Genomic DNA, 23049 nt, shown 5'->3' on the forward strand with positions numbered 1-23049 from the left:
CATAGCTGAGCTGCTGCTTCAAGCACCAAGAAGCTTGACAGTAACTGTGAGACAGGCAACATCCTGCCTCATAGAGGGACAAGTGAGGGCTAAGGGCTCACATAACAGTTTAAGGACAGTTTCCTCCCTCCTCACCCTCACCTTCTACTTCATTCAGCACATTTCAATTTTGAAAAACAAACTTCTAAACCTCATTTGGTTCCATTTCTCATTGAAAGAGGAAAAGAAAAGCAGTTCAGATGAAAAGCTACCAATCCGTTCCACAGCCAAGGCAAAGGCTGTTCAGAAAGAAGAAAACAAAACCCAGAAATACCATGTCACTGCTCAGGCTGAAAGATAGATTCTAGTTACGCAGCTTACACAATGGCACACGTCAAACAAAATGCTTGATTTTTTCTTCAGCACTGACTCAACTGAACTAAATCTGCACTATTCTGTCATGTAAACAGTTCCTTTACAATCAGCAAAACAAAGTGCAGACAGCTTTAAGCTGGACATAAACTTTTGCCATCTACATTTGGGCATCTGCACAATTACAATCATTTACTCCATTAGCTTAGTATACACAAAGTTTGCAGCATGTTGCATTAAAGAACTGAGGGTTATTATTTTTTTTTTTTTAATTTTATTTGCAATATGTTTACATTCAATATTTACTCATCTGGTGCACTTTCTGCAACCAACAGATTACTGGATGAGGTTGTTTTCCTTTAAAATACATCTGCAAAATGTATCAGTAAGCACATATAAAATTTTATCTCAGGCATCCTTACAGCCTTTCTTACAAGCAGTTAAGGGCTATGTTTTATAGAAATAACTTTTTTTGCTAATTGTTCTCTTTGATCATTGTTCATCCCTCAAATGAATGTTATTTACAAGAAATGTAATTTTTCTAATTATCAAGGTTGTTTACATTCTACGCAAATGTTACGTTCTCAGGCTTTCAGTTTTGCAAATATCAAAAAGCAAGGGAGATGATGATGATGCTGTACTTGTAAAAACATTCCACATTAAAAGGCTGAGTCTTATGGCATTTTAGGTTTCCCACAAGATGCTTTTCTGTCTATCGTTTCAGAACTTTTTCCCACACATCATGTTCCTGATATAGACTTTGGCAGGTTGAAAGGTATGCGCTGGCTGGAAAAGGACAGCTTGTTTTCAGCATATCCTTCTACTGTTAAACATTAAACGCTTTTGGTACAAGGTAATTCAGACTGAGCAGTACATACATAGAAAAGCTGATAGTTTTAGTTGAGAAAGCTAAAGTCCTGAAGGATGTCAAAGACTTCATGATAGTTTTACAGAGAAGTAACAGTAACCTTGAAAAAATAATCAGCATTTCTTGCAAACTGTCTTCATGCCAATCCCCTATGAGAGGCCTGAGAGCACAACAGCACACTTTCCAGGAAATTTAGTGGAAGAATAATGCAGATACTCTTTGAGGAACTTATGATTGAAGAAAACATACACGGAGTCGAGCAAATACTGACTTTTATGTACAAAAGAGGTGTGATTCCTCCAGTTTAGCCCACAGTAAGGGAACTTTAAAGCCTTCAAAGTGTATTAGAGAATGTGTTCATCTTACTCTTGATCAGTAAGATCAATGGAGTTTCCCTACTACTCTATTAAGGAATCAATGACTGGAACAAATGTGAGCATAACAGTTGTACCTGAAGTTAGAGGAAGTTTCCAAGGCTGGAGGTTGCAGCACAGACTTGCCATTTGTATTTTGGAAGTTCATATACGTGCACATGCACAAGAAGAGACAGGACACTTTATTGACAGCAACTAAATTATGGTCAAAGCTCGCTAATGCCATAACACTACTTTGCTAAACACAAAAAAAGACTTAGTGTTGATAAAATCAGAATTCATATAAGGACAGAGAAAGTTTCCAAAGCTCCTTGGACCACAGATACTTGTGGTTCTTTTCATTTAGCATTATGCGCAGCTATCTTTAAAAGGGCATTTAATGTTTCATAAAACTAGAATTTAAAACAAAAGCGCTTCTAATCAGATCTGGCAGGAAAGGGAGAAATGCATACATAGAATGAGGTAAGTGTGATCTTGCCCAGCTGAAGAACAGGGAATGGCAGGGCTTCAGGCCATGACTCACACAGACACTAAACAGTAGAGAGCTAGAGATAATTCTCAGGTAAACTTTGCCTGAGCCACTACGTCATCCCTCTCTACCCTTCCTGCATTAATCATGTCATTAGCAACCTGATGCAAGCCAAGAAGAATGTCTGATTTAGAGGGAGCAGAGCAACGCTAACAGAACAAACACATTGGCAGGTCAAAAAAGGGAAGACCAACCCAGATTTCATTTTAGCTCTAACCACACCCTAGGAGAATGAGAAAATTAGGAAAAAGAAAAACCCAAAACAAAAAAGTTATCTTCTCACAGCGAGATTGCGTACTTGGTTAAAAGTTCCTGATGAACCAGTTACTGAAAGTACAAATACAAAGGACACACAAGAGCGTACAGATAGAGAGCCAGCCTGAACATGCATCCAAACAAGGCAAAGAGAAAGAAAAAAAAGCTTTCTTTTGAAGTTTCCACAGCAGTTACATAATTTTCACATTAGCCTAAATATTTTTAAACATCCTTTATAGCATACAGTTGTGAATCAGTTTACAGTAAGCACACATGAAGTGTGCTGCTAGAAAAGATTTATGTCTCAGTCAGTTACTTTGGCTACTCCACTAAAACAAGAAGGATGAGGAAACACTGCAACAAGAAAAAAAGAAAAAGTTTCAGAATATCTTTTCTAAATAATTACTCACTCTGGATTGATAGTAGCCACTTTGAGAAGCAGGCGATTGTTTAAAATACTGTATGTGGTTATTCAACTTAGTTACCTCAAAAGGGTAACGGTCATTTTAAGAAACTGTAGATACTTTCATTCTGGAACAAATAAAAAGTACTATAGATTACATTAAAAACAGAATCTAATTATCTTTAGGTTTTTTGAGAGCATTCACAGCAAGCATGTTTACTGAAGTCTCTCTAACCAAATGGAAACCTCAGTGCTTACAAACTTTTGCTCAGGTTCTCATGATTTCATCTGCTTCTAAGTCTTCCTAGAGTAGGCTGCCTATTTTCTCACCATTTCCTTCCCAGAGAACACTCCCTTCTCTTTCACTTTCCTCTCATTTTATCTGATGTCAAACTTGTGAATTGCTAAATTGATTTTAGCTTTATGACTTCAAACCATAGGGTTGTAGGTCTACTTTCCATCACGAAGCAAGGTTCTGGAAATAGAAAAGCAGAGTCAAGAGGTAAACTACTTTATCTCCTACTTTTCTCCTTAGTCTTTGACTCACTTCTGCAGCTGCATTGGAGCTATTGATACCTACAAGCATCTGCTCATTTTAAAACAAATAACCATTTTGTTCTTGATGATTATTCATGGCATCTCTTCCTCAATATTAAAAGTAATACAAAAAATACTAATTTTGTTGCTCAAATATTAAGATAACACATCAAAATATTAGTGGAATATGAGATAACATCAAAGAAAATACAACATACTAACACAATTTGGAAAGCCTCTCTGTTGTGCCTTGACCATAGGACTCAATCTCCCTTAAAATCGAAATCAAGAAGTTCTGAAGGTTTTCTCAATGTACAGATATGGATATACCCTGTTCGAAGCTGCTACTTTCAAGTCAACATTAAGTTGAGACAATCATGCAACGGTTTTGCTCCTGATAGCTGTCCAATATCATATGAAGAAAAATGCCAGAAAAATGAAGAAAAATCTTAAATCTGAAACAGGCAATAGTCTGTTTTATAACTATTCCCTTTCTCAACAGTTTATGAAGGACAGTTTAAGATTCTGTAGGCAACAAACAGTGAAAAATCTCTCGGAAGAGTCCCTGCATAGATAAACAGGGTGTGCCAAAAACCGTAGGCTGGTGAGCGTCATGTTTGTGCCTCATTCAGCACAGTTAAGGACAGTTTCACAAGACGGGATTTGGGTAGGGGTGTGTGCGACTGCTTCATTCCTTCTTAATTTGAGACCTATGAAATGAAGAAAAAGATTACGGGAGACAATGCCAACAGCTTAATGCATATTCTACAGAATATGCACTATATATATATTATAGTCTATATGAGCACTCTGGGGAAGCCTGCTCTCTGATAAACCACAATTTTGATTTTCAGGTGCCCTGCAGAATATAAACCAGGATCACAATTTGTTAAGCTTAATCTAGTGGTGCCTTTCAAAACAAACCCATTTCAGAGACATCTAGCAAACAGTCCCCTTCCCAGCCTACATCCAAAGCCTTATCTTCAATAACAACAAAGTCCTTCCCTAATGAAGACTTCAGTGATATCTTCTAAACCTGCCAATAATTTGCATTACATACTACACCTAAGAATTTTAACTTGACCTCTGGCCCCTTCGAGGAAGTCATTAGTCTGCTCCAAATGACCCATACACTGTGCAGAAAGCCAGAGCTCCCAGAAATTCTCTCAAATGCATAATTTATCTGTCCCCTGGGGTAAGGCTGTGTGTGTGACTCTATGTGCACTCAAAAGGGTGAAAAGAGCTTTCCACATTCTTGAGTGTCTCACACGTGGTCCTTCCAGACCTTTCCGTTCTCCAAGGCACTGCTTCCTTCCATCATCACATCTCAACATGGGGTCTCAACACTTTACTCACAACTTGGAGGTAGCATTATTTTGCTTGCATGATATATTCTCACAGGCATTCACATGCACTTCGCTAGCACAGGCTCTAGAAAGGCATGCAGGAGGAATGAACACAACCCACTTAACACTGGACACACATTACTGACTGACTTCTGGCATGGGAGCACACATTATGAATACTTTCCCAAAAGGAACAGGCAACAAAGCTTACTTGGTGGCTTACAAGCCCCATGCAAATGTGTGGTGTCTTCTGGTGGTGGGAATTAATCCCGATACCTTCTGCCAACTTAAAAAATCTATCCCTAATGAGGAAAAAGAAAAAGAAACAGAACAGACAATGGCTATAGAGACTCTAGAGGAATGTAATGACTAAAACAAAAGGCAATAGCTGCACTGTGACGGGGGTTTATTCATCAGTCAAAAAAAGATGCCTGAAATGATTCATCTACAGAATCAAATCCCAGCAGGATTGCCTTAAATTTCTTTCAGAAATTACAGGATTTAATGCAGTTTATGTTCCAGATCTTTTGCAATAGACCATTAAAGGGAATGATCCATCTGCTCTTCTAGATCAGAAAGGTGTGCTATCAAAGCAGGGCAGTCACTGTCCCTGATAGGAGAACAGGCTAAGAAGCACCTGGCCTTGCCCTCTGAACAAAGGAGGCGAATCAACGCAGTGCACAAACAATGCCAACCCTTACTCAAACTGCTGCTGGTGCAATTCAAACGGTGATTGTAAAACTACAGTAAGAAAATGCAGGTCAATGGGAGCAACAACTACCATTATGAAAAGGGCACACAGACTATAGTGTGCAAAGATATGACAACACTGGAATGACTTCAGTATTTGACTGCATTCATTTAAGGGAAGGTGTGTCTAAGCATCTTAAATATAGCCTTGTTCCTTTAAAACATTGCCTTACTTTTGCTACTACAAGAAAGCAGGACTTGCACAGACCCATATACTTCAGTAATTCAGCTTTTCACTAATGTATATGTAGCCAACATTCCGAGTATGCCAGTGACAGCAGTGTGTTGAGATTTTGGCATTTTGAGCATTTCTATATTTACATATAATTTTACACACTAAATTGATGCTTCCAACCCATCCATGGCAGGCCTTCTTTCAATTACATTCGTTATCTCACTAACAACAAAGGTTAAAACATGAATTGAATGAAAATCTGAATTCACTAGTTTCAATGATTAAAAATTAAATAAACTGAAGTTCTACTCTTTTCAGTGACAAATACACAGATTTTTCAAGTAAAGCAGCAACATTTTGTCTTCCTATATATTGCATGCATACCATGTGGGCTTTGAGGGGCGTTGTGGTAACAGTTCATACTAGATTCCTAGATTTCACTCATAGATGACCAAGTCAGGTATCAAGTACTCTCTACATTTGATTAGGAGAGAAATTCTTACAGTAATGCTTGAGGTGGATGCCTAAAGATGAAGGAGAAAGAGTAGGATACTGTGACATCAAAAATGGATAGTCATAGATCTGGCAAGAATTATGAATGGAAAAGAAAAACTCACCATATGTTGGAAGGGATTGGGACATGGATCAAACCTCGCTGCAGTTGCCAGAAAACACCACGAAGTGAAAAATTAATCTTGTTGCAAGCCATTACACAAAGAGTGACTTAAAACTGTTAAGAGCTATTTGATTGTTTGAATTAATAATCAAATTCTATGACAATGCACCGAGTGGTATTATATTATCATATTATGACCTAACTATCTGTGAAAGCTATGTAAAAAAGTTTCCTTTCTTCCCTCTCAACAAGTACAGTGATTGATATCTAGTACAGTCTTACACTGCTTGCTCTGGCTAAAGACAAGAATGTACCATAAAATATCTAATGGTGCTATACGGATAAGTAGAAAAAATTTTTACTTCTTCAATGCAGACGCAAGGAATTTCCTTATATTCATATTGTTGTTAGTCAAAACTAATCCAGTATACTCTGAAGAGAAATCAAGCAATCAAAAAAACCCCAAGACATGGAGACAGGCTGATGAACTGACATCCTTTCCCATACTCTATATTGCTGTATGGTTTTGCAAGGTGCATATTTATACAGCCCTTCACAGAAGCTCTCTTCCTAGTGTTATTTTAACCATCAGTTTATAAAAAAGGGATGTGTTGGCTTTTTTTTTTTTTTTTTAATCTCTCTCCTGTAATTTTGTCAGTGACCATTCAGCAATAAAAGTCTCTCAAAAAGTTTGCCCTTGACTTTACAGCCTAACTTCTGTGGTTCAGAAGTTAATGAGCTTAAATCATAATGCCATTACAGATGTAAAATCTAGCATCTGTAATGTTACAAAGGAAAATACATAGTATTTAAGAATATAGGACATTTATAATTTTAAAAACTCCTTAATGCTTCTATTATTAAGAACTGTTATTACAACTGTTACGATACTTGTTACTTTATATGGTACTTGTTACCTCACAGCTAATAGAAAAGTGATTAAATGGCACATTATCAGGAAAATAATATAAAGATAGTGCTGGAGATGACCTGACATTGACACAGGAGAGGAGACAGTTCATCACATCAGAAAAGCAGAGAAAAATTGACACAGCATGGTAGAATTTTAGAAATCTAAGAGTTCAAGAAGTTATACAGAACTAATGAGCTAATGCAGATTAACTGGTATTTTCTCCCTCTGTCATTATCCATCAGATGGCTTAATACTAGAAATACATTAAATGGCTTTCATGCTCGGCAATAACTTCCAAAAACAGTGGATAAATATAAAGCATAATCCAGCTTGAAACCACTCTTGAGTTTATGTTAAGTGAGTTGTTACTAGTAAATAAAAAAAAATCGGCTTCCCGTATCCAAGTAATCCCACTTTCCTTCCTTTTCTCTTCTGTTAAGTCCTTGGAACATCATCAATAAATGCAGATTACACTCATTCTACTCTTCAACATACGACAGAATCAAGTTCAGTTTCACTGAAGTCTTTCCAGGGGCCTGCCTTCAATTCATTTTGTGCTTTAACTGATTTACATGGTCACATCTCCATGAAAAAGATGGTTACTAGTACATAATTCAACATCAGTACTGTGGTATTCTTTCCACTCCTGTATCCACCTGGCTATGGGATATACTTTTCAAAAGGTGGTTTCTAGAACAGTTACCTAACTCCATGAACCACTGAACTCCTAGATGTGTAGAACTTAAGTAGACAATTTGTTCTCTCCCTATCACAGTAAAGGGATATGTTTGAAACTAAAGAAGAATACAGAAGAAAGCAGAGAGGGAACAAATCTTTAAATGAACCAAAGTCAGAGATTAAATAGCAGCGTTTTATATTAGTATTATTATAGGCGTGTGCCAGCCATCAAAGCAGTACCTCAGAAAAGCATATTATGAGTGCAAAATTTGGCAGCATCCTTACTGGATCTAGTCTATTTACTTATGTTTGATAAAAGCAATATTTACTTACGCTCATTAAAAAAAGTTACATTGACTTCTACGTTTCATTACAGATTCATATTACAAAAGAGACGATACTGGACACGACAAAGGAAATTTAGGGAAATATCCCTAACTATCAAGAGAAGAGATCTGTACTGGTAGGGTTTGTTTATTTATTTATTTATTCATTTTGCATGTTTTAAAGTGGATGCACCTGACAGTGAAAAAAATAATCTAATTTCTCATGTGAGTTTTTAGATAACATGAAAATAATGGGAATCTGGACACGCAGGGTATTTTTTACTAGTAAAAAAATGATACAGATTTTCAAAAACAAATCACTTCTAGTTTCTTGGCAAAAACTTGGAAGACTTTCTCACATCTCCTACACATACTTGGCATTATTCTATCTATCCAATACTTTTAAATGCAAAGCCATACAATGTGCAATGAGAAGAAAAAAAAAAAGATTTTGTTCTGCCTACTAGAGGAGAACTCCCTTTAGGTGAATTAAATGCTTGTTAGATACCAAATAAGCCATTGAATCTAAACTAGAAGTAAAAATATATTATAACTGGCTTTCTATTTCTCCTATCCAACTTTCTCAAGCTAAAGATCCTAAAGATCCATTTAAAATAGTACACAGAACTATTTAAAAAGTATCCAACTCCTCTTAATGTTTAAAAAAGTAAGGTTGCATTAGGCAGCTATCTTGTGACTTTAAAAACAGAGACTTTAACTTTTCTGTTTTTGTCATTTGTACACTAGAACAACAAGCAATGTTATTTTGGACAGAAATAATGTTTCTGAAAACACAGTCTGGAATTTTACTGTCCTCTTTGAATTAATATGGATCTTACAATAAGTGGCCCTTTGGGAGAGCACATTTCTGATGTCTTTGCATGAAACATAGCTTCCTGAAACACTTCCTGTCTTGCACCCGTTTTTGGATATTATCATTGTTACTTGACAAGAGTGAGGTAAGCTAGAATTGTAGGGATACTTTACAGCATTTCTTTGAAACTCTGGCGTCCTTAACTCATTCACTTCCTCATAAAAAAAGACTTCATAGTCTTAGAGGAACACCCGCCGTAACAATGACTTTTCAAAGTGCATGAGATGCCTTCCATTAAGCAACCTCCAAGTGTTTAACTGAGAGAAATAAAAGACTGAGCTTTTCAGGTGAGCAAAAATGGAAAAGAACATGAACAAGCCTCATTATATAAAACGGAGAAGTGATACCACCTTTGTAGTGGCTAGGCCCAAACACAGCTGGGGAGGCAAGATGGTATCATTTACACAGATGACAGACAGACATTATACTGAGAACAGCACAGAGAGAGAGAGACAGGTTTAAGGTAGTAAGGTTTATCAGCATCGTCCCATTGAGACCCACTTGGCTGACTCTCAGCGAATAAAATCATACAGCTGCTCAAGATAACCAGTAAAGCTGAACTAAACCTGTTTTAGTGAGAAAACACACTTTGAATTTGCACAGAGCTTAGCTTTAATGTTCCACCACAAACTTACATCCCAAACATCATCACAAAGCTTCCTGACATTTTAAAACAAGCTTTCTCAGGTCAGGAGGGCCATCACGAAGCATTTTAACTTGCTCATGAAGTAGTGGTCCCATAATCGCTAGCATGAGCTCAGTGAATGAATGAATCTTTCAATAGCATACGATTGACATGTATCAAACATACCCATATTTTCATTAAATAAGCCAGAATTAGTGCTCAGGTTATATTCACTGTGGTAGGATAAAGCTACTTTGTCTTACGTGGTGCTGAACGATGATATCTGGAATATAAGTTTTACTTGTGTAAAAGCATGTTAGAAAAGTTAGCAGGGTAAATTCACTCCATCTTACTGAACTAAACTGAATGGCCACTGTCTCCATTTGAGAAGTTTTAACATAGAATCATAGAATCATTAATGTTGGAAAAGATCATCTAGTCCAACCATCAACACACCCCCACCATGTTTATTAAACCATGTCCATCAGCGCCATATCTGCATGGCTCTTGAACGCCTCCAATGAATCTATTACTTCCTTGAGCAGCCCATTCCAATACCTCACCACTTTCTGAGAAGAAATTTTTCCTAATATCCAACCTGAACCTCCTCTGGGGCAACTAAAGGCTTTTACTTCTTGTCCTATGATTGCACAAAGCTTGCTGCAGCAGCAAACCACAGTCTGGGAAAGTCCCTTTGTTGCTTTTTGATGAAATGAGGTGCTCAAACTGCTAAGAGGGCAATAGATGTAAAGGGGAGCAGAAGGGCTTTGTACTGCACCCAAATTTCTCCACCTTGGGCACCAGAAGAGGCTGAAAGAAAGCAGTACCAGGGAGTGTGAAGATGCTTTAATAAGCCTGTTATGAGGCTGATAAGAAACAAATAGCATGATCATGCTGCACCAGTGTTTTGGTAACGTGATTTCCACATCTCCTTACTTCCTTTTATCACAGTGCCTTCATATGAGTCATGTGAATCCTCTCAATCTTTGTCAAGCAGACATAGTATATAACTTATTTCAAGGATACTGTGATGCATCTGTGATTTAACTCATGATTTGGTTACAATATTAGGGCTGGCAGAGTTCTAACAGAGAGGTGTTCCTCCTTAGGCTATGTACCACTCATACTTCACAAGGGTTTGGCAGCAAGCAACTCAGCTCATCTATTATCACACTGCAACACTTCAGGGTGCAAACCAGATCTAACAAAGCATTTACAAACTCACTTTGGGGGGGGGGGGAAAAAAGAAAGAAAGAAGAAAGAAGAAAGGAAAAAAGAGTCCTTCCCCAAACCGATCTTGTCTTGCAAAAGCACTTAGCACGCCTTTGGCTGCTTCTGTCCCCACCTGGGCTAGGGCGTATACAGACGCAGTGCATGTGTGTGCAGGTCTGCAGGGCAGCCCTCTCTCCTCCTTTCCAAACAGTAGCTTTTCAAAAGCAGCTGCCACGATGCACCTTATTGTACATAGTAAGCTAGAGGCTGATATGAGAAGGGAGCCAACATAGAAGAAATTAACTCAATTGTGCCTCCAGGAAAAACAAACAAAATACAATAACAAATGCGAGTGCTAGAGATTTCTAAATTTCATTGGGTTCAAGAATCAAATGACAGCCTCCTAACACTGTGTGAAGTTGCACTGCAATAAACATCATGCTGCTCTCAGTTAAACAGATTTTTAATGCCAACCTAGCATCAACACTGCAGGTAGAAGAACTCCTGGTCCACTTCCCCTCTTTTTGACCAAGCCAGGAACAAAATCATCAGGATGAATGTAGCGTACACTATTCTTAATGAGCTAAAGGGACACTGACAATTAGTGAGATGGCTAAGGCATGCTTCACTTAAGCTGATAATTATCATGTAGCACCACAATAATAGGAGTGGTGTGTTTTTATGTGTTGCTTTGTTGTTGTTTTTTTTTCTTTTTGGATAGTTTCTAAAATAATTTAGTGCTGGAAAGAGACAGATGGACTTGAGTAAGGCAAAACTGCTGATCCTAACAAAGGATCTGCAAACCACTTAGTTATTAAATATATTTTAAGTCAATATTGTAACGTACAGGAAAAAAAAATCTGCCAAAAATCAGATAAGATTTATGGAAAGAAAAAAAATGAGGAAGGAACCCTGTATTTGTCCATTTCTGGCATCTCACCTCCTTTGGCATCTCTGCCACAAGAAGCTACATAAGTTAAGACAACTGAGCTAGGAACCAGGAAAAAATGTTATTTCTAGCTAAATGGGCAAAATTGTCAATTTTCACAAATTTTCTCCCAATCCTCTTCTCTAAACTGAGAGTGATACGTTTTTGCAAATCAGATTATGAAGGAGTAAGGCCCACAGACAACCTAGAGCCCGCAGGTATCAGGACACAGCACAGAATTCCAACAGCTCCTGCAAAGAATTTTTAAGTTGTCAGACATCATTTTCTTGCCAAGACCCCTGAACAGGTATTAAAAATTCATTTAGGAAGCAACTGTTTCAGAAGCCTCAAAACAAAGGTCAAAATCTTCCCGCCTTCCAGAAATCCAGAAGCATTTGAGAATTATACAGTCACTGGTAATTCTATCTGTGCTGTTTCAGCATAAGAGACCCCTGCATAGCTCATGCCTTGTGGTTTCTATTAGCCTACATCCCTCTTTATAGGGCAAACAAGACTTACTAATTCTTAGGAATCAAGAAAATATGTAACCTCCCAAAGCCAAAAATGAAAACATGTATACTGTTATTTACATTTGTTTTTCAGTTGCCTCAATCCTCCCCCTTTTTTTTTTTCCATAGCTATACTGATTAGAGGACATGTGTGCATAAAAAAATATATATATACACATGTATATATATGAAATAGAGGAGACTAAGTCAATGATAACAGACCAGAAACATTTGGGGTTTTGAACCGATTACAAAAATTACCACACTCCTGCAGGCTCTTCTAACAGTTCAAATCAATATTGTCTTGTGTTCTGTATGCACTGGCCCCTACCTCTTGAGATACATACAACTCATTCCTCAGGGACAAATTCTCTTTGATGAAATGGGGAAAAATCGTCCAATCTTAGAAGCAGCTTAAATGATGTCTTTTTCTTTTGACCTACTGTTAAATCAGAGACTTCATCTTTATATAGCTTAAAGTGTCTGAATAATTCTGTAGGCTACAATGGGCCTTTTCATGGGGCTATCACAGGGTTTATGCAAAAGCACCTCAGCAGCAAAGAAAAGAGAAGAGGGATCAGGGATAGAGGAAGATAGAGGAATGAAGGAAACATGTAAGAGATACCAGCTCTGTGCAGGGAATAGGTCTGAGAGAAACAAAAGGGAATACAGTAAAAGACATCCTAGCAGCTACAGCTACTTCACTTAATCATGCAGGTTGGCTTAGAATGTTCACAGCATCCTTCTGCAGAAAGCATCCCAATGCCCACCTTAAAACACTTGTAATTTGAAGCAGGTAGATGTTCACCGTTTCACCCTGTTAAACAAAACCAGAAAGAGCGGCAAGAGCGGAGCATGAATCATTTTGCCAAAGCTAACAGGAAGGCAACCCCTGACGGTCTGGGTGCAGGTTCTGTCACGGAAATCTAAGGACTGGGAAGTATAAACGAGACATCGAGGGAAAAACTTCACAAAGTCTTCTGAGGACTGCAAAATAATTTCCAAAGTAATGCAGAGGAAGTCTCATCCCTTGTGATCATTAAAAGTAGATGGAACAAAACAGTGGAAAGTAGCCCAAGGAAAAAGCCAGAACTGGCAAGTTGACAAGCTATATGGAATACATCTTTTCTTGCATTTCTGATTTCTATTAATATTTTTGTGGCTCTGGAGGCAGCAAGGTAGGAGCTCTCATTCATACTTCTTAAACATAAGCCAAAAGCCTCCTACTGTTCCACTTGGTAACACCAGCTTAAAGTGCTCAGATACACACAGACTTCTGAGAATGAGTCAAGTTCCCACTCAAACATAAATTATGCCAAAAAACGCCCAAGATTATTTCAACTAATAAACACTTGGTTAAAAAACATGTCAAATCAACTTGGTCTTTACATCAATTTAATTGCCTCTTACCACAACCATTGCCTAAGCTATAGAGTGCTGCAAGAAACAGCAAAAGATAAAGTAGATTGAAAACATTCTCACAGTGCTTCTCTGACTGTCATCACTCATGTGGCTTCACAAAGCTCATGACCCCCCAGTCTATAAAAAGACTCTTCAGCAAAATGGCTTATGCTGTGAAAAATCACTTTAGGGATACTAGCTTCTTAACTCCAAAAGACTAGAATTTGGGAGAAATACTGCACCAAAATGAAGCTCTTAAAGCGCAGGTCCAAGTATTACATCCTATCATGGTAGGGATTCAAAGACCTCTCAGAATATTGTCCTTTGATTCAGCATTGGCACTGACATTCACATAAAAGACATCTCTTCAAGAGAAATACAATACTTCAAAATATGCACAATGTTACCCCAAGTTTATACAGATGCTCTTCATTAACATATTTATTCTCTTTGTAAAACTGTGACATTTGGATTTCAGATATTTCCAAATTCCATTCCAACTCCCCTGCAGTCTTTGTATAATGAGCATGAAAAAGAGGACCAAGGCAAAAAATAAAAACGAAGAATTCAACACAGGGACATAACCAAAGTGTGAAGTAACTTGTGATACATTGGATTTATTAAGGATAGATCCCTAAATTCTCTTCTCCACATACCTGCTCTTTCCAAAATTTCCAGAATTCATGGGCCTACACGTGGCAAAGCTGCTGTAGAGAGCTCATGTCTAAAAGGCCTTTGCAATATGAGTAGATTAATAGACTGCTTGCACAAATGATTAGAGAAAAATAAGGTAAATTTCTACTCAATAGATAAAAGTAATATAGGAGAAATACATTCTTAGTTAAAACATCAGCTGGAATAGCATCACAGGCAGCAGTCTTAGCACAGATTAAAAAAAAACAACCTGAAGTTCTGTCACATACAAAGCTGATTTTCCAGATTACGACTGAGCTGCATTTGAAAGGCAAAGCTGGAAGGTACTTTTCCACCACAGCAAGCTTTCTTCCTGTGCAACAACTACACTGATGCTAGCAGTGAACAAACACTAAATTCACTCAAAACACTTTGGAGAGAGACAGAAGTTCTTAAAGACAACCCTGTTCAACTGAAAACACATGTACCCAAACATCATATCTTGTCTCCATTTGTAACTCAAGTATTTCCTCTTCCAGAATGGTGACATGAGTTAAAATTTCACTCCCACAGTGAGATCTCTTCACGACTCATGGAAAGATGAATCACTGTTCTTCATGGAAATAATGACTTGCGACAGCTGTAACTGATGATATATACAGTATAGTGAGGCAAAGTTAGCCTGACTCCCTGCTGTAAATAATCAGTGCATTGCAACAAAATGTATTTCACTATCCAGTTTTAAAAGGTACTAGAGAACAAGTAGCCTCATCCCTATGAAAGAATAAATGCATAAAAAAAGTCAGTGGTCAAACTAACTCCAAAACCTTCCTGACAGGGGCCAAGACAGATGCTTGGCCAAGGAGAAAAAGGGAACATAATCAGAGTGATCCTCCTCCTAGCCTGCCCTCAGCTATGATTTAAGCTGTCTCCAGAGCAACCTGCTAAGCAATCACAACTGAACTGATCCTCCATGAATCTTCTTACTGAACCTACTAACGTTTCTGGCCTTTGTGTTACCCTGTGGCACTGACTACTATAGTATGAACGTGTGCTATGCAAGGAAGTACTTGACTTTGTTTAAGTCTTGTGACTGTTTGAATGGTATCAAATCAAATCACGGAGTGTCTCCTGACTATCATACTAAGAGAAAATATTTATTTCCATTTACTTTGCGTGTCACTCAGGATTTCTGAGCCCTAAATCAGGCAGCATATCTACATTTTCTGTCCCATTTGAACAGTCATGGTGTGACAGTCCTAGCAGATAGAGCATTGGTAATCCAGTGCTACCTTATATTTTATGGAGATGAAGAATTGTAACTACTTTTATGTAGTTACATACATATATGTAACTAATTTTATGTAGAACCAAATATATGCTTGCACTAAGGCAAAATGATGTTTTCGGGGTTGGCTTTGTTTGTTAAAGAAATTAATGTTAGTTTCTGATCAGTGCTAGGTGCTAAGGCACATACTTCCAGCACAGCAAAGAGGGATCCAATACAAGCCTTCTTTGCTGCCTAACAACTGATAATGGCTACTTCAGGACTTCTTCATGAGGTATAAACAAAAGCACCCTATTAAGCAGGCTAATAAGCCGTCTATTTAATGACTTTCCCATTACAATTCTGGCCAATTCTGCAGGGCCTCAGCAAAACAAATACAAGTATATTGTGCTGAAGATGCAGTTCAACATCTTTGAGAGACAACATCAATTTCTTTGGTGAAGGAGGAGCACAGAGTATGGCAGGGAGTTCTCCCAACTCTGTGCTTAGGGACTTTACTAGCCAGCCTCCTACAAGATGTAACGGTCTCAGTCCTCACAGTTTTCCCTATCAGTAAGTGTTCATAAACGTATTTTTATTCATACAGATAAGTAGGTAGGAGCTTTATTTGAGGATGCAGCATTACTCTCATGCTTCCAGACACTCTGTACTGTTCATCCTATAATAATGACATATATAGGTTCTGTAAAATAAAGATAAAATGCCACTAATAGTGGTCACTACCCAAAGCTGCTGTACGCATCTCACCAAGGGCCCCTTCCTTCCCTCCTGGCATATCCTCCATCCTTCAGCTTCTCTGCTGGGCAGCCCTGCTCCCCCATGGTGTAGAGATGTTCTCCAGCACACAGTGGTGAACAAGTGCTCAGTCAGGACTGTCCATCCCACAGGGGACGCTTCCAGCGGCTGGGGTTCCCTCAGCAGCCAGGCTGGCCAGCATTACTGTACCAGGCATGAGACAACAGCCCAAAAGCTGCCTCTGCTACACCTGCCAAGCAGGGGAGGGGATGATTAGGGTCCATGTTTAGTGACGCAGCTGCAAATTTGACAAAGCTCTTTCTGACAAGTATTGTACAAGCCCCTTGGGAAGACGGCCTTAAATCTCCACAGGGTTACGTCTTGCACAGGTGGCCTGTATAACTTCACAGGATCCTGTTCTTAATATTTTTTTTCAAAGCTTGCACACCGTATTTATTACTGTAGTTCTGACTAAGCCTCCAAACTATTTTTACAGGCCCTGAACAATAGTAATCATTTAGCATCAAGTTCAACTTGCTAAACTGAATTATATCTAGTCCAGGTCCTTAAAACCCCACATCTCTGACAAATCCTGCTGATCACAGAACATAAAGGACACCAGTTGGGATACTATTGGTTTAATGGCTATATGAAGAATACCACAAGAATTTGCCACAAGGCTTTTTCATCATTCAAACCCTGAAGAGATGCAGTGCACTGCAATACTCTCACAGAAACAATTTTATTCTGAACTGCAGAATGCAGATGCTTTGAGGTAAAGATGACCAGATTTCTGAATGGAGCAATCATTCTTGTCAATTTTTTTAGAGGCACTTAAGAACTATGTCTAGGATCTAAAATGTATCATCATTCAAATACTGATAAAGCAGCACTAGCATTGGAATATGCATTTCCAAAAACCTTTTACTCAAAAAAGACTGAAGATTTTATTTAACTCTCTTGGAGGACAGAAAGGCAACTTAAAACTATTCAATTTTAATTAAATTTCCTGAAACAAATTGTGATGCTTAAGCCCTGTTATTTACTGCTAGAGCATTTGCTTGCAGCCATACGCATTCTATTGATTCAGCGGAGGGTTGTTAGAGTTAGGGTAGTATGGTTAGGTTGTGGTTGGACAAGATTATCTTAAAGGTCTTTTCCAACCTGAGTGATTCTATGATTCTATGAATCTATGTAAGTAAATAAATAATCTTAAATAGGTGAGTAGGTTTCAGGTCTGCATCCCTGAACTGCAAAAAAGAAAACACCCTGAAATTATGACAAAAACAGTATCATCCATGCAAAGCTTCTGAGTATAAATGTACATACTCTGTCCAGGACTCACATAAGGTAAAAGTAAGTATCATACACATTAAGCTTTGATATATGATAAAACAGTTCTACTGTCATTATTACTAACAGTATTATGAGCGACGATCTACTTTACTTTTTATCATATGTAAGCATTTTTCTTCTCCTCACCCTTCAGCTCTGATACCCTATAAGCCAATCTGGACAGTCAGTTTTACTTCTCATGTATCATGAAAATACCTTCTCTTCTCCTATTCCACTGATTTTTAGGGTGGATGTTATTTGTTATTGTTTTCTTTTTTTCTAGATATCCAGCAAGGAAATATCTTACTGTCTCTAGAGTTGTTTCCTTCACTAACAACTATGCTTGCAGTAATGTTAGACATATACACCAATCACCTGGTGTAGGGAACCTGCTTTGGCAGGGGGGTTGGACTCGATGATCTCTGGAGGTCCCTTCCAACCCCTACGATTCTGTGATTCTGTGATTCTTATGAAAGCTACATTTTGAAGCTGGCTGCGTAAAGGAAAATGTATTTATTCTGATTTATACAAGAAACAAGGGTCAAAAAACACAGTCCTCAATCCTGTTACCAATTTTATATGTGCAGCCCCACAGCCTTTAACAGGCCAACCTGCAAGAGGGCAGCTTGCAGAAAATCACATTGTGTATGCTCTGATGCTGGCTGGTTGTTTGGTATGAAACAGTGCAGGACAGGTTCTCCAGTCTTTCACTTAATAGCTTTTTCTTCATTTCAACTCCACAAATGTGAGCAGAAAATACAAAGTTTTGATGTCAGAGCACTCTTAGGATCTGTGATCATCAATCAACCAGAGTTGCTTGCACATACAAGCACAACTTACTGTTCAGGGCCGTGTACTGTTTTAATCAGAGTAAATCCACTCCATTGTTAATACTTCCAAATACTTGTTCACTTACTCAAAATGGAATTGTTTGGAATAGAGTGCTAAGAAAAAATTATCCTCATAGAGTAAGAACATAAATACTATTAATGCGCAGGAATGTCTGATCATGAGGCCCACACCTGCTGTGGGTAAAAATGACTCTTTTACGAGTCATTTCAACAACGATTCAGAAATCAAATGGGGCTACTTTGGATATTTTTTTTTTCGGGATGCTAAGCAAACGTTCACAAATGAACTTATATATATAAAGTTTGAATAGGAATAGGAACGGATTGAATAGGAAGTGTATTTTTTTTTCATATATGCCTATCAGAGAGACATGTTCTTGTGTAGCACTGAGTTAGGAGGATATGTTCAGATGTGGTACACAGGTATTTTCATAAGTGGCATTTATTTCCTGACATGACATATAATAAATTAGCACTGTTTATGCGCAGAAGAGGCATAGTACTCCCAGGAGCTAAATATTAGCGTAAGATAAAATAATGTCAGTGAAGTCTTACTAAACAGCAGCTCTAAGGAGGCCCTGTGTGCCAGCAGGATATGACTCACTACTTCACTAGGAAGGACTTGCATGCAAATGCAAATATTGATAGTTACCTGCTCATGCCTTCCTCAACACACCTAAAAAACTGCATACCTGACCACCGCTGCCAAGAAGATACCACTAGGAACCAACATGGCTGCAGCTGAAACCAAAACAATTACTCCCTGATAGATCACCCCACAGATGGTACATGCTGCTCACGCAGTGCGTGCTTCCAAAATCTTCCCTGTGATCATTGCAACGCTGAACACCATCAGCAGAAAGGCCTCATTTGCAGCACTTGCTTCTTACTTTGTCTGCATCCTGTTCCATCCCAGACTGTCACCATCATGGTGGACAGGCTGGTGAGCTCCCTCCGGTGCCAACAGCCAGGGAAATGACCTCCAACTAAGCATATGGCAACTGGTGCTGGGGTGTATTGAGGCTTTGCTTGGCTTGAACTGGGACATCAAGACTTTGTTTTTATGGTAGTTTTGATTACCATACTTTCAAAAAGATAAGCAGGTAACAGCAGACTTTACAGAGGTATGGAGGAGAAGGTACTGAGGCAACAGAACCCCCTTATGCCTTCTGCAAACATCACAATCTTTTAAAATGCTCACACGTCCCTTCATGCCTGGAAAATCCCTTTCCTCAGCTGCCACTGAAAATTGGACCAGAAGCTGGCCAGAGCCATATTTGATTTGAACAAGTGGAAAAACAAAGAAAGGAACAAAGGACAGCATGTGCTCTGTGCCACCTCTCCAGCCTGCCCTGCTCTGGCCCTGCTCCAGAGGGCTCACGGTAGAATCAAACCCAGAAGAAATCCCAGCTGTGGACAGAAAGCAGCAACATTCTCCTTTTGAGCATGAAGCTCGTGCAGTGGAACTGTGGTGTCCTTATGGAGCAACGAGAGGAATATACACATTTTCTCCATCTGCTCCATGCCAAAGCACAGAGTATGGCCTCAAGACAAAATTTCAAGGAAGGAGGAGGGAAAAAAAAGGTAGTTAGGGACACACAGGAGGTCCATCTACTTCACTTACTGAACTTCATTCCAATTCCTTTTTTCTATGTGGAGGCAATTTAACTTTATAACTTTTAAGAAACTTCCTATTAGAAAGCTGTGGTTTCCAGTGCATTTTTATTGCATTTTCCAAAGTTGCGTCATCAGAGTGGAGCGTATTCCTGTGGGATCTGAATGTCCCAAACTGTAAGCCATTACAATAAATAATAATGAATGTCATGGCTAGTAAAATCTGTAATCTGAACACATACAAAAATTAATTTCACCCCGTTCACTTACTTTTCAAACTCTGTGCTTTTCACTTTTTCCTGGCAAATGCACATAGCCACAGTCACCAATTAATAAGAACAATATAAAAAAATATATAAGCCATCACTCAAAGTCATAATTTTACTTTGGCTTACTTACGGCAATATCAAACTCAATGAAACGTTCTTCAAAAACTAAAAACCAACTACAAAGCTGACTTGAGAATCTACCTGGCAGCTCATGTTTCCTTTGCTTTCAGTTGTGCGCAGATTATTAAGAGAATCCTGTTGCCACAAAATCAGCAGATAGGACCACAATAAATAAGAAGAAAAACAACAACAACGAAATCAGTAAAAGTCAACAAAAATAAAAGAAAACACCTCCAAAACCACTAAAAACACATATCCAATTTCTTGTTATAAAAAGAAATTTGATTCAAAAGAGCAACACGACAATGACTTCATCTTTCGCTAAATTCTAGCAACTAAAGCATTCTCAAAACTTTTCAGGAGCTACAGTAGCCTGCAACCCAAGAATGCTCATGAAAGTCACAGTGTGCCCTCACTGTGACTCACTATCTTGGTGACAGCACAAGACAGTAGCAGTGGGACAGGGTGCATGGTTCATCAGTGCTTCTAGCCCAGAGAACTGGAACTATTAACCAGTATTCCTTCCTCCACCAGAATTCCATAACCTAAAACTTCTCTTCCAGAAGAAAACATGTCTGCTTTTCAGGTGAACAATCACAGAGAGACAATTCTGGAAATCTGAGAGAAATGTCATTTCCATTAAAGTCCTGGGAAAGAACCATTTAGGATATTTACCTAATTCATCTAAATTTCTCATTTGGATATTAAAGTTGGAGAATATGGGCGTGGGGACTGGGGTGAACAATCTTCCACCTCTATTAGTTAGCATGCTGCTGCAATTTTGTAGCTGCAGCTGGAAAAGCAAAATGACAAAGCAAAATGATAGAGCAAATTCTTTGCACAGCTGAACCTTGTCTTAGTAAAAAAATAAAAAGTTAGCCTGCTGTCATATACTTATGCATTGTTATTAATGAAAAAAAAGCAAAAACATCAAATCACACTGTTTAAGTACTACAGAATATGAAGAAAAACTCAGTATTTCCCCAACTATAACAATGCAAAATACCAGATCTCAGAACATTAAAAAATCAGAATTTTAAGATATGTAATGAAAACCCAACATGCAGATAAATCAAAAGAAAACAAAACAAAACAAAAAAACCTACTACCCAGGAAAAATGGAGTGTTTTCACTTCTTAGATAAACAAATGAAAGATTCCTCTCTAATTTCTAGACAGAGGCAGAATATAGTCATTGACACTGAATGTATGAATGTCAATTAAAAATAAGTGAAAACTAACACAGAAACATAACACAAATCAAAAACCTGGAAATCCTAGGTTTAGATACAAACCTGAGATTCTACCTAGCATTGTTCCTAGATGCTTGGTGTCAACATGACAAAAGCAGTACTTTCTCTATTTAGAAAAGCAATATACTGTTCTAAACAGCCTCTCTAAGTATTTTCCACTACCAGACAGCACATAAAGCATTGCTCTAATGTAGAGAAGATGCAGTTTAAGAAGTCAAATAGGTATTACAAAAAAATTAAGAAAAAAAAAAAACAACAGTAGTTTGGGAAGAACAAAAATTAAATAGTTGTCCCAGAAGCTGTCTAAAAGTGGGAAATTCCAGATAAGCAAGAAGTTCACAAACTTTCAAAGTCTGGCTAATATGTATTCTGTATTACTTAGATGCAGAAATAAACGATGAAAAATTAGGGCAAAGCAAACCAAATACAAACAAATACCAAAAATAATCAAATACACCATTTCTTTGAAGCCTTGAAAGCCACATCTGGACATTTCACATCATTTCAATAGCCACAAAAGCAGATAAAATTATGTATTAAAAATGTCAATCAATTAGCACTTATACTGAGCTAGTGAACATGTGTCAAAGACAACTGTTTGAACTCAATCATTGCACACAATACAGTGGCAAAAACAACGAAGTTTTGTTTATTAAAAGTTTTTTTATTCATATCTCGGTAAAATCAGAGGGCATCTATAGATTCCATTGTCTCCTCCTTCTCCAAACAATCCTTCTCTCTCAGAGTAGGTTGCAAATGATCAAGTCCACAGAATAATGAAACTGATTGTCTGAGTCAGTTCTCCACAGACATGAGTTCACAAAAGAGGCAGCCTTGCAGCTTCCTCAGACATTCGTAAAGACTTTTGATCTTTCTTTGAAGGAACTTTTCTCAGGATATTTAAAAGCCTGTGGTTTATTTTCATGTGTGGAGAAAAGCTATGCTGCGAGAACCCTCCCACACAAAGAACTGTCTCAACAAAGCTATGCTTGTCAGAAACACCCTTGAAGAAAATTAACATATACTGACTTTGAAGGTATTGTCCTGGTCGTCCTCACTGTGGTCTCTATAGCCCGTTGTATGGGTTCCATGCAAATATCTAGCAGATCAAAAATGAGTAAAATGGAACTGGAGATGGCTTCTCTTTTTTTGCCCAGAGAGGTTGTGACGCTCCATCTCTGGAGGTGTCCAAGACCAGGTTGGATGGGGCCCTGGGCAACCTGGTCTAGTACCAATCTGGAGGTTGGTGGCCCTGCCTGTGGTAGGGGAGTTGGAACTTGAT

General features: G+C 38.2%; 2 protein-coding genes across 2 annotated transcripts in view; one reads left to right on the top strand and one right to left on the bottom strand.

Annotated features, from left to right (window-relative positions):
• The window catches only part of CMSS1 (cms1 ribosomal small subunit homolog), a 228431-nt gene that overhangs the window by 116951 nt on the left and 88431 nt on the right, over positions 1 to 23049 (bottom strand). The window lies entirely within an intron of this gene.
• LOC146545470 (filamin A-interacting protein 1-like) overlaps positions 8169 to 23049 on the top strand; it is a 33717-nt gene continuing 18836 nt past the window's right edge. Inside the window, exon 1 of the mRNA XM_085238504.1 lies at positions 8169 to 8258. The gene's annotated coding sequence lies outside the window, so the exon portion shown is untranslated. The remainder of the gene's footprint in view (positions 8259 to 23049) is intronic.

The sequence above is a fragment of the Meleagris gallopavo genome, chromosome 1 (assembly GCF_905368555.1).
Source record: "Meleagris gallopavo chromosome 1, MGAL_WU_HG_1.1, whole genome shotgun sequence".
NCBI classification, from domain to species: domain Eukaryota; kingdom Metazoa; phylum Chordata; class Aves; order Galliformes; family Phasianidae; genus Meleagris; species Meleagris gallopavo.